Source organism: Scyliorhinus canicula, chromosome 10 (genome assembly GCF_902713615.1).
Source record: "Scyliorhinus canicula chromosome 10, sScyCan1.1, whole genome shotgun sequence".
Classification (NCBI taxonomy): Eukaryota; Metazoa; Chordata; class Chondrichthyes; order Carcharhiniformes; family Scyliorhinidae; genus Scyliorhinus; species Scyliorhinus canicula.
Window position 1 is genome coordinate 144,216,113 of NC_052155.1, and position 12,667 is coordinate 144,228,779.

General features: G+C 49.8%; 1 protein-coding gene across 4 annotated transcripts in view; it reads left to right on the forward strand.

Annotated features, from left to right (window-relative positions):
* The window catches only part of LOC119972695 (calcium/calmodulin-dependent 3',5'-cyclic nucleotide phosphodiesterase 1A-like), a 782,449-nt gene that overhangs the window by 481,639 nt on the left and 288,143 nt on the right, over positions 1-12,667 (forward strand). The gene's annotated exons all lie outside the window — the stretch shown is intronic.

Genomic DNA, 12,667 nt, shown 5'->3' on the forward strand with positions numbered 1-12,667 from the left:
AGGAAGTTGAAGCACTTGTCAAGAGGAAGAAGGCGGCTTATGTTAGGATGAGACATGAAGGCTCAGTTAGGGCACTTGAGAGTTACAAGTTAGCCAGGAAGGACCTAAAGGGAGAGTTAAGAAGAGCGAGGAGAGGACACGAAAAGTCGTTGGCGGATAGGATCAAGGAAAACCCTAAGGCTTTCTATAGGTATATCAGGAACAAAAGAATGACTCGAGTAAGATTAGGGCCAATCAAGGATAGTAGTGGAAAGTTGTGTGTGGAATCAGAGGAGATAGGGGAAGCATTAAATGGATATTTTTCGTCAGTGTTTACACTGGAGAAAGACAATGTTGTCGAGGAGAACACTCAGGTTCAGTCGACCAGGCTAGATGGAATTGAGGTTCAAAAGGAGGAGGTGTTAGCAATTTTAGAAAATGTCAAAATAGATAAGTCCCCTGGGCCAGATGGGATTTATCCTAGGATTCTCTGGGAAGCCAGGGAGGAGATTGCAGAGCCTTTGTCCTTGATATTTATGTCGTCTTTGTCGACAGGAATAGTGCCGGAAGACTGGAGGATAGCAAATGTTGTCCCCTTGTTCAAGAAGGGGAGTAGAGACAACCCTGGTAATTATAGACCTGTGAGCCTTACTTCGGTTGTGGGTAAAATGTTGGAAAAGGTTATAAGAGATAGGGTTTATAATCATCTTGAAAAGAACAAGTTGATTAGCGATACTCAACACGGTTTTGTGAAGGGTAGGTCATGTCTCACAAACCTTATTGAGTTTTTTGAGAAGGTGACCAAACAGGTGGATCAGGGTAAAGCTGTTGATGTGGTGTATATGGATTTCAGTAAGGCGTTTGATAAGGTTCCCCACGGTAGGCTATTGCAGAAAATAAGGAAGTATGGAATTGAAGGTGATTTAGCGGTTTGGATCAGTAATTGGCTAGCTGAAAGAAGACAGAGGGTGGTGGTTGATGGCAAATGTTCATCCTGGAGTTCAGTTACTAGTGGTGTACCGCAAGGATCTGTTTTGGGGCCACTGCTGTTTGTCATTTTTATAAATGACCTGGAAGAGGGTGTAGAAGGATGGGTTAGTAAATTTGCAGATGACACGAAGGTCGGTGGAGTTGTGGATAGTGCTGAAGGATGTTATAGGATACAGAGGGACATAGATAAGCTGCAGAGCTGGGCTGAGAGGTGGCAGATGGAGTTTAATGCGGAAAAGTGTGAGGTGGTTCACTTTGGAAGGAGTAACAGGAATGCAGAGTACTGGGCTAATGGCAAGATTCTTGGTAGTGTAGATGAACAGAGAGATCTCGGCATCCAGGTACATAAATCCTTGAAAGTTGCCACCCAGGTTAATAGGGCTGTTAAGAAGGCATATGGTGTGCTAGCCTTTATAAGCAGGGGGATTGAGTTTCAGAACCACAGGATCATGCTGCAGCTGTACATAACTCTGGTGCGGCCACACCTGGAGTACTGCGTGCAGTTCTGGTCACCACATTATAGGAAGGATGTGGAAGCTTTGGAAAGGGTTCAGAGGATATTTACTAGGATGTTGCCTGGTATGGAGGGAAGGTCTTACGAGGAAAGGCTCAGGGAATTGAGGTTGTTTTCGTTAGAGAGGAGAAGGCTGAGAGGTGACTTAATAGAGACATATAAGATAGTCAGAGGGTTAGAAAGGGTGGACAGTGAGAGTCTTTTTCCTCGGATGGTGATGACCAACACGAGGGGACATAGCTTTAAATTGAGGGGTGAGAGATATAGGACAGATGTCAGAGGCAGTTTCTTTACTCAGAGAGTAGTAGGGGTGTGGAACGCCTTGCCTGCAACAGTAGTAGACTCGCCAACTTTAAGGGCATTTAAGTGGTCACTGGATAGACATATGGATGAAAATGGAATAGTGTAGGTCAGATAGGCTTCAGATGGTTTCACAGGTCGGCGCAACATCGAGGGCCGAAGGGCCCGTACTGCGCTGTAGTGTTCTATGTTCTATGTTCTATGAAACCAGCGCAGACACAGGGAAAACATGCAGACTCCGCACAGACGGTGACACAAATCCAGGAATCGAACTTGGAACCCTGGAGCTGTGTAGCAAATGCACTAACCACTGTGCTACCTTGCTGCCCAGTCGACCCTCCTTTCCAAGGTGATCCCCAAGGCCCTACGGGCACCGACAAGAAGGAGCGAGCGCCAGAGGCCTATCCAGAGCCTCATTACAAGGAGACAATGTGGACACTAGTTGTCCAGAGTCCCCTCTTCCTGACAATGGCTCATCTCTTTCTCAACGGGTGGAACAGGGTGGCATGGTGCCACTTGTCATAATATACACACAGGTATATGATGGTGCACAGACAGGCAGTGATTGACACACAGGATGACCAGTGAACACACAGAACAGAGCAGCCAATCACCAGACAGGACACAACCACAATAAAGCCAGAGGGCAATAGTTTTCCCGCTCTCTTGGGATCCAGCCTCTGAGACAGTCAGAGCTCGTGAGCAGCAGCTAGTACAAACACCATGTGGTAGTAAGATAGTCTGGTCAGTTTAGCCTCAGGTCTCTAGTCAACTCAGCATAGTGTCAACCTACAGTTCAAAGTATGTATGATAGTTAAGAGTTCAATAAAATCGAGTTGCATTTTTTCAAGTGTTGCAAGCCTGTCTCTCTCACTACTGCAGTAAACGCAGGCCTCGCAGACCCAGCTTACCCAACACATCATGGTACCAGTGAGTCATGCTCGAGTTTGATGGACGTACCTTGAGATAATCTGCCTTTGACCAGCGATCAACCATCCGGTAACATGGACAGCGTCCGCCCTCCCCAGCAGCTCCGCATCACCGGCCACCTTGGTCCGAACTGGAAGATTTTCAAGCAAAAGTTCCAGCCACCGACCTCGAAGCCGCATCAGATGCCAGGAAGATCGCTCTCTTCCTCTCTGCAGCCGGGGATCACGCTATCCACATCTTTAACTCCCTCACCTTTGCTGAAGGCGAGGACAAGATAAAGTTTAAAACAGTCCTGCTGAAGTTCGACAGCCACTGTGACATCAAGGTCAGTGAGAGCTTTGAACGCTATGTGTTCCAGCAGAGGCTTCAGGGTAAGGATTAACCTTTTCAGTCCTTCTTAACCCATCTCCATATCCTCGCACAGTCCTGCAACTACGGCTCCACTTCCGACTCCATGATACCCGACCAGATCGTTTTCAGGGTCCACTCCAATCCCCTTCGCCAGCAGCTCCTTAAAGTTGAGCAGCTGACCCTGACCATCGCAATCGAGACCTGCGTCCTCCACGAGAACGCTAACAACCGGTACTCCCATATTAAGGCGGCAGAGACGGCGCGGCAAGGCCCCCACAATGCGGAGCGAGTGCAGGCCATAAATAGCTCCAGGGCCTGAGTCTGGATGAGGGCGGCCATTTCGAACGCTTTTCCCGGGCTCCTGCGCATGCACGCCATGACCAAGGGGACGGCGAGGCCGACGACCGAACTGCACAGGTGCGCACATCGTTCGATCGCAACGCGCATGCGCGGTGGCGCACGGAGCGTCCTGATGTCAGCGCCATAATGTGCAACAACTGTGGCTCCACCCATTTAAAGTGGCAATGTCCCGCGAAATCTCGATGCTGTCTCCAGTGTGACCGGCTTGGCCACTATGCAGCCCTGTGCAGATCTGCTCAACTGCCCAGCGATCTCAGCAGCAGCGCAGGAACGTCCGGTCAGTGCAGCAAGCCGTTGCAGACTCAGACTCCGACATGGTTCCAGATCCCAACACCGAGGGCCTCACATCCCCATTCCGGGTGGGCATCATCACCAAGCATACGATGCTTTCAGCCAAGAAGGTGAAACAACTCCCAGTGATGAGAATTGATCCGGACGACGAGTGGTGTGCCACCCTTACGGTCAACAAGGCTCGCATACACTTCAGGCTGGACACCGGCGCTTCAGCGAACCTCATTTCCAAGTCTGACCTTGACACCATCCGTGTCAAGCCGAGCATCCTTCCACCGGCCTGCCAGCTCCTTGACTACAATGGCAATGCCATTGCTGCCAGTGGCTCATGCCAGCTTGCGGTATCCCATCGCTCTTCAAAATCAACCTTGCGTTTTGAAATTGTAGGAACCAACAGAGCTTCCTTGCTCGGTGCTCAGGCCTGCAAAACCTTGAATCTTGGGCAGTGGGTTCACACCATGTCGTCCGTAGAGGCAGCGGCCTCGCCAGATGTCAACTTCCAATCCCAATTAGCTGACATCATAGCACAATACCATAGCGTCTTCAAACTGAGCAAACTCCCTTACCGATACAAGATACTACTGAAGCCGAATGCCACACCTGTGGTCCACGCACTGCGTCGGGTGCCGGCACCCCTTAAGAACCGCCTCAAGCAGCAGCTACAAGACCTCCAGGACCAGGGCAACATTTCTAAGGTCACGGAACCCACGGACTGGGTTAGCTCCATGGTTTGTGTCAAAAAACCATCAGGGGAACTTCACATTTGTATCGACCCCAAAGATTTGAACCGTAACATCATGAGGGAACACTACCCTGTACCTAAACGAGAAGAGCTCACCAGCGAAATGGCTCACGCCAAGTTTTTCATGAAGCTGGATGCCTCCAAGGGGTTTTGGCAAATACAGCTGGACGCGTCCAGTCGAAAGCTGTGCACATTTAACACCACACTTGGTCGCTACTGTTACAACCGGATGCCCTTTGGCATCATCTCCGCCTCGGAGATGTTCCACCGAATAATGGAGCAAATGATGGAAGGCATCGAGGGGGTGCAAGTGTGCGTCGATGATATCATTTTCTGGTCCACAACTCCTCAGGAGCACATCGATCGCCTCAAGCGAGTGTTCCACAGAATCCACGAGCATGGCCAACGACTCAATAGAGCCAAATGCTCGTTCGGTCAAGCAGAAATAAAGTTCCTTGGCGACAATATTTCGCAGTTCGGTGTGCAGCCAGATGCAGACAAGGTGTCGTCGATCAACACCATGAAGACCCTGGAGGACAAGAGACGGTCCTCCGCTTCCTAGGGATGGTCAACTTCCTTGGGAAGTTTATCCCCAACCTTGCATCATACACCACAGCTCTCCGCCATCTCGTTAAAAAAACTACGGACCTCCAGTGACTACCCGCTCATGAGCAAGAGTGGCGTGAGCTCAGGGCGAAACTCACCAAGGCCCCGGTACTGGCGTTTTTCGAACCCGCCAAGGAGACGAAGATCTCCACCGACGCGAGCCAGGCTGGCATTGGGGCAGTACTCCTCCAGCGGGACGAATCCTCCTCCTGGGCCCCAGTCACATATGCATCCAGTGCCATGACACCTACTGAGCAACGATGCACTCAGATTGAAAAAGAATGCCTGGGCCTCCTCACGGGGATTGACAAATTCCATGATTATGTGTATGGGCTCCCCAAATTCACGGTCGAGACGGACCACAGGCCATTAGTTCACATCATCCAAAATGACTTCAATGATATGACGCCACGGCTGCAACATATCCTCCTCAAACTCCGCCGCTACAATTTCGACCTGGCGTATATTGGGATTATTATTTAAACGATAAAATATTAAAGCATGCCGCTGTTCAGAGAGACTTGGGTGTGCTAGTGCATGAGTCACAGGTTTACAAGTGCAACAGGTGATTAAGAAGGCAAATGGAATTTTGTCCTTTATTGCTAGAGGGATGGAGTTTAAGACTAGGGAGGTTATGTTGCAATTGTATAAGGTGTTAGTGCGGCCACACCTGGAGTATTGTGTTCAGTTTTGGTCTCCTTACTTGAGAAAGGACGTACTGGCGCTGGAGGGTGTGCAGAGGAGATTCACTAGGTTAATCCCAGAGCTGAAGGGGTTGGATTATGAGGAGAGGTTGAGTAGACTGGGACTGTACTCGTTGGAATTTAGAAGGATGAGGGGGGATCTTATAGAAACATTTAAAATTATGAAGGGAATAGATAGGATAGATGCAGGCAGGTTGTTTCCACTGGCGGGTGAAAGCAGAACTAGGGGACATAGCCTCAAAATAAGGGGAAGTATATTTAGGACTGAGTTTAGGAGGAACTTCTTCACCCAAAGGGTTGTGAATCTATGGAATTCCTTGCCCAGTGAAGCAGTTGAGGCTCCTTCATTACATGTTTTTAAGGGAAAGATAGATAGTTTTTTGAAGAATAAAGGGATTAAGGGTTATGGTGTTCGGGCCGGAAAGTGGAGCTGAGTCCACAAAAGATCAGCCACGATCTAATTGAATGGCGGAGCAGGCTTGAGGGGCCAGATGGCCTACTCCTGCTCCTAGTTCTTATGTTCTTATACCCTGGGCAAAGAGCTCATTGTGGCTGACGCACTCTCTCGATCCATCACCACGCTGTGTGAGCAGTCGGACTTTATGTGTCAGATAGACGCTCAGGTGACGTTTTGTGCATCCAACTTTCCGGCCACTGATGAAAGGGTCGTGCAAATTTGTCAGGAAACGGCCAGGGATCCTTTTCTCCAGCGGGTCATGCGACATCTCACGGATGGTTGGCAAAAGGGGCTGTGCCCACAGTTTTATTATGTAAAGGACAGTCTAGCGGTAGTGGATGGCATACTAATGAAGCTGGGCAGGATAGTAATCCTACAGAGCATGCGAGAGCTGGTTCTCGGCCAAATCCACGAGGGTCACCTGGGGGTCGAAAAGTGTCGCCGTCGAGCCCGAGGCAGTATATTGGCGAGGCATCAGTCAGGATATCGCCAACACGGTCCTCAATTGTCCAATGTGTCAAAGGTTCCAGCCGGCTCAGCCGAAAGAGACTCTGCAGCCGCATGAACTGGTGTCCGCCCCATGGTCCAAAGTTGGTATTGACCTCTTTCATGCAAAGGGCCGAGACTATGTCCTCATCGTGGACTACTTTTGTAACTACCCTGAGGTGGTCAGACTGACTGACCTCACATCAGCAACAGTAATCAAGGCGTGCAAAGAGACCTTTGCCCGTCATGGCATTCCACTTACAGTTATGACTGATAATGGCCCGTGCTTCTTCAGCCAGGAGTGGACAGATTTTGCCCGGCTGTACAATTTTACGCACGTCACTTCAAGCCCCCACTACCCCCACATTCGAATGGGAAAGCTGAAAAGGGGGTCCACATTGTTAAAAGACTGTTAAAGGACGGGTTGCATCTGAACCAGAGGGGCACCAATATCCTGGGAGGGAGGTTTTCTAGTACTCTTCGGGAGGGTTTAAACTAATTTTGCAGGGGAATGAGGGATTTGTGAGGGGTAGGTCTTGCCTTACAAGTCTTATTGAATTCTTTGAGGAGGTGACCAAGCATGTGGATGAAGGTAAAGCAGCGGATGTAGTGTACATGGATTTTAGTAAGGCATTTGATAAGGTTCCCCATGGTAGGCTTATGCAGAAAGTAAGGAGGCATGGGATAGTGGGAAATTTGGCCAGTTGGATAACAAACTGGCTAACCGATAGAAAACAAGAGAGTGGTGGTGGATGGCAAATATTCAGCCTGGAGCCCAGTTATCAGTGGCGTACCGCAGGGATCAGTTCTGGGTCCTCTGCTGTTTGTGATTTTCATTAACGACTTGGATGAGGGAGTTGAAGGGTGGGTCAGTAAATTTGCAGATGATACGAAGATTGGTGAAGTTGTGGATAGTGAGGAGGGCTGTTGTCGGCTTCAAAGAGACATAGATAGAATGCAGAGCTGGGCTGAGAAGTGGCAGATGGAGTTTAACCCTGACAAGTGTGAGGTTGTCCATTTTGGAAGGACAAATATGAATGCGGAATACAGGGTTAATGGTAGGGTTCTTGGCAATGTGGAGGAGCAGAGAGATCTTGGGGTCTATGTTCATAGTTCTTTGAAAGTTGCCACTCAAGTGGATAGAGCTGTGAAGAAGGCCTATGGTGTGCTAGCGTTCATTAGCAGAGGGATTGAATTTAAGAGCCGTGAGGTGATGATGCAGCTGTACAAAACCTTGGTCAGGCCACATTTGGAGTACTGTGTGCAGTTCTGGTCACCTAATTTTAGGAAGGATGTGGAAGCTTTGGAAAAGGTGCAAAGGAGATTTACCAGGATGTTGCCTGGAATGGAGAGTAGGTCATACGAGGAAAGGTTGAGGGTGCTCGGCCTTTTCTCATTAGAACAGAGAAGGATGAGGGGCGACTTGATAGAGGTTTATAAGATGATCAGGGGAATAGATAGAGTAGACAGTCAGAGACTTTTTCCCCGGGTGGAACACACCATTACAAGGGGACATAAATTTAAGATAAATGGTGGAAGATATAGAGGGGATGTCAGAGGTAGGTTCTTTACCCAGAGAGTAGTGGGGGCATGGAATGCACTGCCTGTGGTAGTAGTTGAGTCGGAAAAGTTAGGGACCTTCAAGCGGCTATTGGATAGGTACTTGGATTAGGGTAGAATAAGGGAGTGTAGGTTAACTTCTTAAGGGCAGCACGGTAGCATTGTGGATAGCACAATTGCTTCACAGCTCCAGGGTCCCAGTTCGATTTCGACTTGGGTCACTGTCTGTGTGGAGTCTGCACATCCTCCCCGTGACTGCGTGGGTTTCCTCCGGGTACTCCGGTTTCCTCCCACAGTCCAAAGATGTGCAGGTTGGGTGGATTGGCCATGATAAATTGTCCAAAATTCTATGATTAACCTAGGACAAAAGTTCGGCACAACATCGTGGGCCGAAGGGCCTGTTCTGTGCTGTATTTATCTATCTCTATCTAAAGCTGCTGACTTGGGTTCAGATTTTAACCTGGCGCTGTTAGCCTACAGGGCAACTCCTTTGTCCGCTGGCCTGTCCCCAGCACAGCTGCTGATGAACTGCACACTACGGACGACGGTGCCAGCTATCCACATTCCGGACCTTGACAATTTTCCGGTCCTGCAGCGGATGCAACAGTCTCGGGCCCAATGCACGTACGACGCCCACGCCACAGATCGCCCTGCTCTGGCCCCTGCTGACCGAGTGTGTGTTCAGCTACCTGACAGTGGCTGGTCTGCCACGGCTGTGGTGGTTAAGAAAGTGGCCCCGAGATCATTCCTAGTTCGCATGCATGATGGCTCCTTTCTTCGGCGTAATAGGCGGGCACTGCGGCTACTTCCACGCCCGTCACCTGAACGTGATGTCCCACCTCGCATGCTGGTTCCTCAGGACGCGCCCTTCCACGAGGCCACCGATCTGCCAGTTCTTTTACCAACCTCTGCATTGGAGACAGTTCCGCCCGTTCCAGTGCAGGCGGCTCCTGACCCACCCTTGAGGCGGTCAACCAGAATTTGTCACCCACCGCAGAGACTGAATTTATAGACTGAATTTTTTGGACTGAATGCTGCCTTACCTTGTGATCTGTTTACACATCTGTACATATTGTTTCGTCCTAATTTGTTATCTGCCCTCTATCTGCACTCGACACCTTCCCATGTAAATACGTTAACACACTTTGTATATAGTCAGGCTCCTGTACACACACACCCACTATTTATTGACCTACACACATTGTTTTTAAAACGTAAAAAAAAGGGGGGGGGGAGATGTCACAATATACACACAGGTATATGATGGTGCACAGACAGGCAGTGATTGACACACAGGATGACCAGTGAACACACAGAACACAGCAGCCAATCACCAGACAGGACACGACCACTATAAAGCCAGAGGGCACCAGTTTTCCCGCTCTCTTGGGATCCAGCCTCTGAGACAGTCGCTCTGTCTCAGCAACAACAAGAACATTACACCATGTGGGAGTAAGATAGTCTGATCAGGTTAGCCTCAGGTCTCCAGTTAAGTCATCATTGTGTCAGTTAAAGTATGTATGATAGTTAAGAGTTCAAAAAATCGAGTTGCATTTCTTCAAGTGTTGGAAGTCTGTCTCTCTCACTGCTATAGTAAATGCAATCCTCGCAGACCCAGCTTACCCAACACATCACAAGGTGACCAGGACCCTCCGACCCCAGAACACCCAGGGGTGCCCGATAAGGGCATCAAAGGTCACAGGTCAAGGAAAGCAGTTGGCTGCCTCATCCTGGGGCAACACCTCGGGGTAGCGGCAGAACACAGAGGACTAAGCAGTTTGAGAATCACTGAGCGGGCACTGTGGGGGAGGGGGATATCGGTGCATACAGGGTGACATGCGTGCCATCTATCAGGGGCATCCTGGGATGGTGGAGAATCCTGCTGCCTGGACATCTTGTTGGGCTAGGACCAGGTCAAATTTATATAGTCAGCTGCCTGGCAAACAGGGCTACCGTGACTTCACATATGTACTTGTGGGCTGGAGGCTCTAATATGCCATACAAGTCCCCGCTCAAGACCTGAAATGAACCTGAGGCGTGAAGGTTCAGGGCTGCGAGCGGATGCCCTCCTCCTTCCAAAGACATGGCACAGGTGCGCATCGTTCCCTTGGTGAGACGGAGCTTCCTGCGGAACATTCTGTCTGACATTTCCTCGAATGACCAGTGATGCCTATATACCTTGGGCAGTCGCCGGTCTCCTCCTCTGGGTCTCTCCCCGGCCTGATGGACGGCCGGGTTCTCAGGATGTGGGGTGGGCCCATGTACATGGGCTGCCACTTCACACCTCCATCGACACTGCTGCCTCTGCCTTCTCAGAGTGTGGCTGACCCGCCTGCCACCAGCATCACGAGGGCAGCTGCTGCTGGGTCCACAACATCATCCATAATGTGATATCTGTCAGGAATTGGAGAGGGTTAGAGACCAACAAACAATCAGTTAGGGTTTCCACGCCTGGACCATCGAGTCTCCCAAGCCCCCCCCCCCCCCCCCCCCCCCCCCCCCCCCACCTTTACATTCCCTGCCAACTCTCAGGGTGCCATCCGACAGGCAGTTGTGCTGGTGGACCCACCCTGCACACGCAGTCCCCTGCCACAGCAGGTGTCCCTGGGATTCCCAGACCCTGGGCCTCAGACCCTGCCAGAAACATTATTTGGAGCGGGCTCAGGTTCGGTTCCCGATCCACAACCTACGTTCTGGTTGCTGGGATATCCCCAGTGCAATCGCCCAGCTCTTGGGTATTTGATTGTTGGCTGCTGCCTCTGTGGTTTTGATGCCTCCGATGTTCAGGCAGAGTGTCTAGACCTCGCAATCTGATTGGAATGCTAGACATTAACACCTGTCTACGGCATGACATGTCTACCCATGGGAATCCACTTGAGAATATTTTGCTTATTAACTCCTTTTCACTTCAGAATATCAGTACAAACACAAACCTTCAACAGTGGATTCATACAAAGAAAACCAAATGCACATTAAACATCAAACAGTCAACAGTACAGTGAAGAATCCACCTGGGAACATGTCAATTATTAAACAGTCAACAAAACCTTTATGCAAAAAAAAAAGATAAAAATAAAGTACTTCATAGTCAACGTATCACATTAACCACTATTCAGCAACATTAAGCATAAACAGGCAACAGTACAAAAAGGCACCTGCAATTTTCACGACTTCCAAATATGAAACATTAAACAGTCACAAGCACTATGAAGCCACCAGCAATCTGCAAAGGCATTTCTTCAAGACCCAGGGGAATTGGGCTGCCACCTTACCATCCTGTCGTACCTGCATCTGGTCACCTGACTCTGCCCAGTCCTTGGTCCTGCCATAGAAGTAAAAGAGGTGGCAGCAAGTAAACTCACGGCTTCCAGACCTGAAATATTGAAGTCAGCAGTACAACAAAAGCGCCAGCAAGCTGCAAAGGCAGTTCTTCACACCATCAGCAAGTTTCTCAGTTGAATCAGCCACCACCCTTCCCCCTTTATCAGCACTGGCATTAGTTGCTCACTTCCTCACTCCAGGAAACAGAAGCAGAAGAGATGTCAGCAAGCAGACACACCGCTTCCAAGCAGCTATAACAGCATCTGGGTTACTCCCACTCTCGCAGCTCCCAGCAGCAGACTCGATCAATCCCTGAAAGCTACGCTAAGATAGAGCACAACAGAGGAGTGAGAGAGCTCCCCTTCCCCTCTTTCAGACTGGTAGTAGGCCTGCCTACATCCACCCCTGCCATATTATAGTCCACAGAAGCAGAAGAGGTAGCAACAAACAAACACTAAGCCTTCAGGCATTTTGCAACCAAAGCAGGAGCTAACACATCTAGCAGCCACTTGAGTATATTTGTTTATTAAACGGTCAACCCGTAGCCACTTGGGAGCTGTGTAATGCTCGGAAACTAACAATGCCAATTCCATATCAGTAAAGGTCTTCAGCTGTGCAGCCAGAGGCCGCCACGGTCAGAGGGAGTGGAAGTGACCTTCACCACATTACCACGGACTGGGCCCGGCCGGTGCGTGTTTGGTGCGATGGCAGGCAACAGCTGAAACCGCCCCTGTTGTGTGTATGCATTTTTGGATCTGCATGGAAATCAGGACGCTATTTTGATTGGAAGCCCCGTGTGGTGAATTATAAACACTAATAATCCACACTGTATTGTACAACATGTGTTGAGCCTGTACCTTGTATCAGATCATGTGTAGTTGCGTGGATCTACCCATAGGGGGAGATGAGCTTGTACTGGGCTCCACCTTTGGCTCCGCCCATGGCTCCCCCCATGGCTCCTCCCCCTAACCAGAAGTATAAAGGTTGCTGTTGTGAGCCTGCCTGCCAGTTCATCAAGAGTTCATCTTGTCACAGGCAGGCTCTGTTGTAAGACGATTAAAACCACTGTTCGCTTC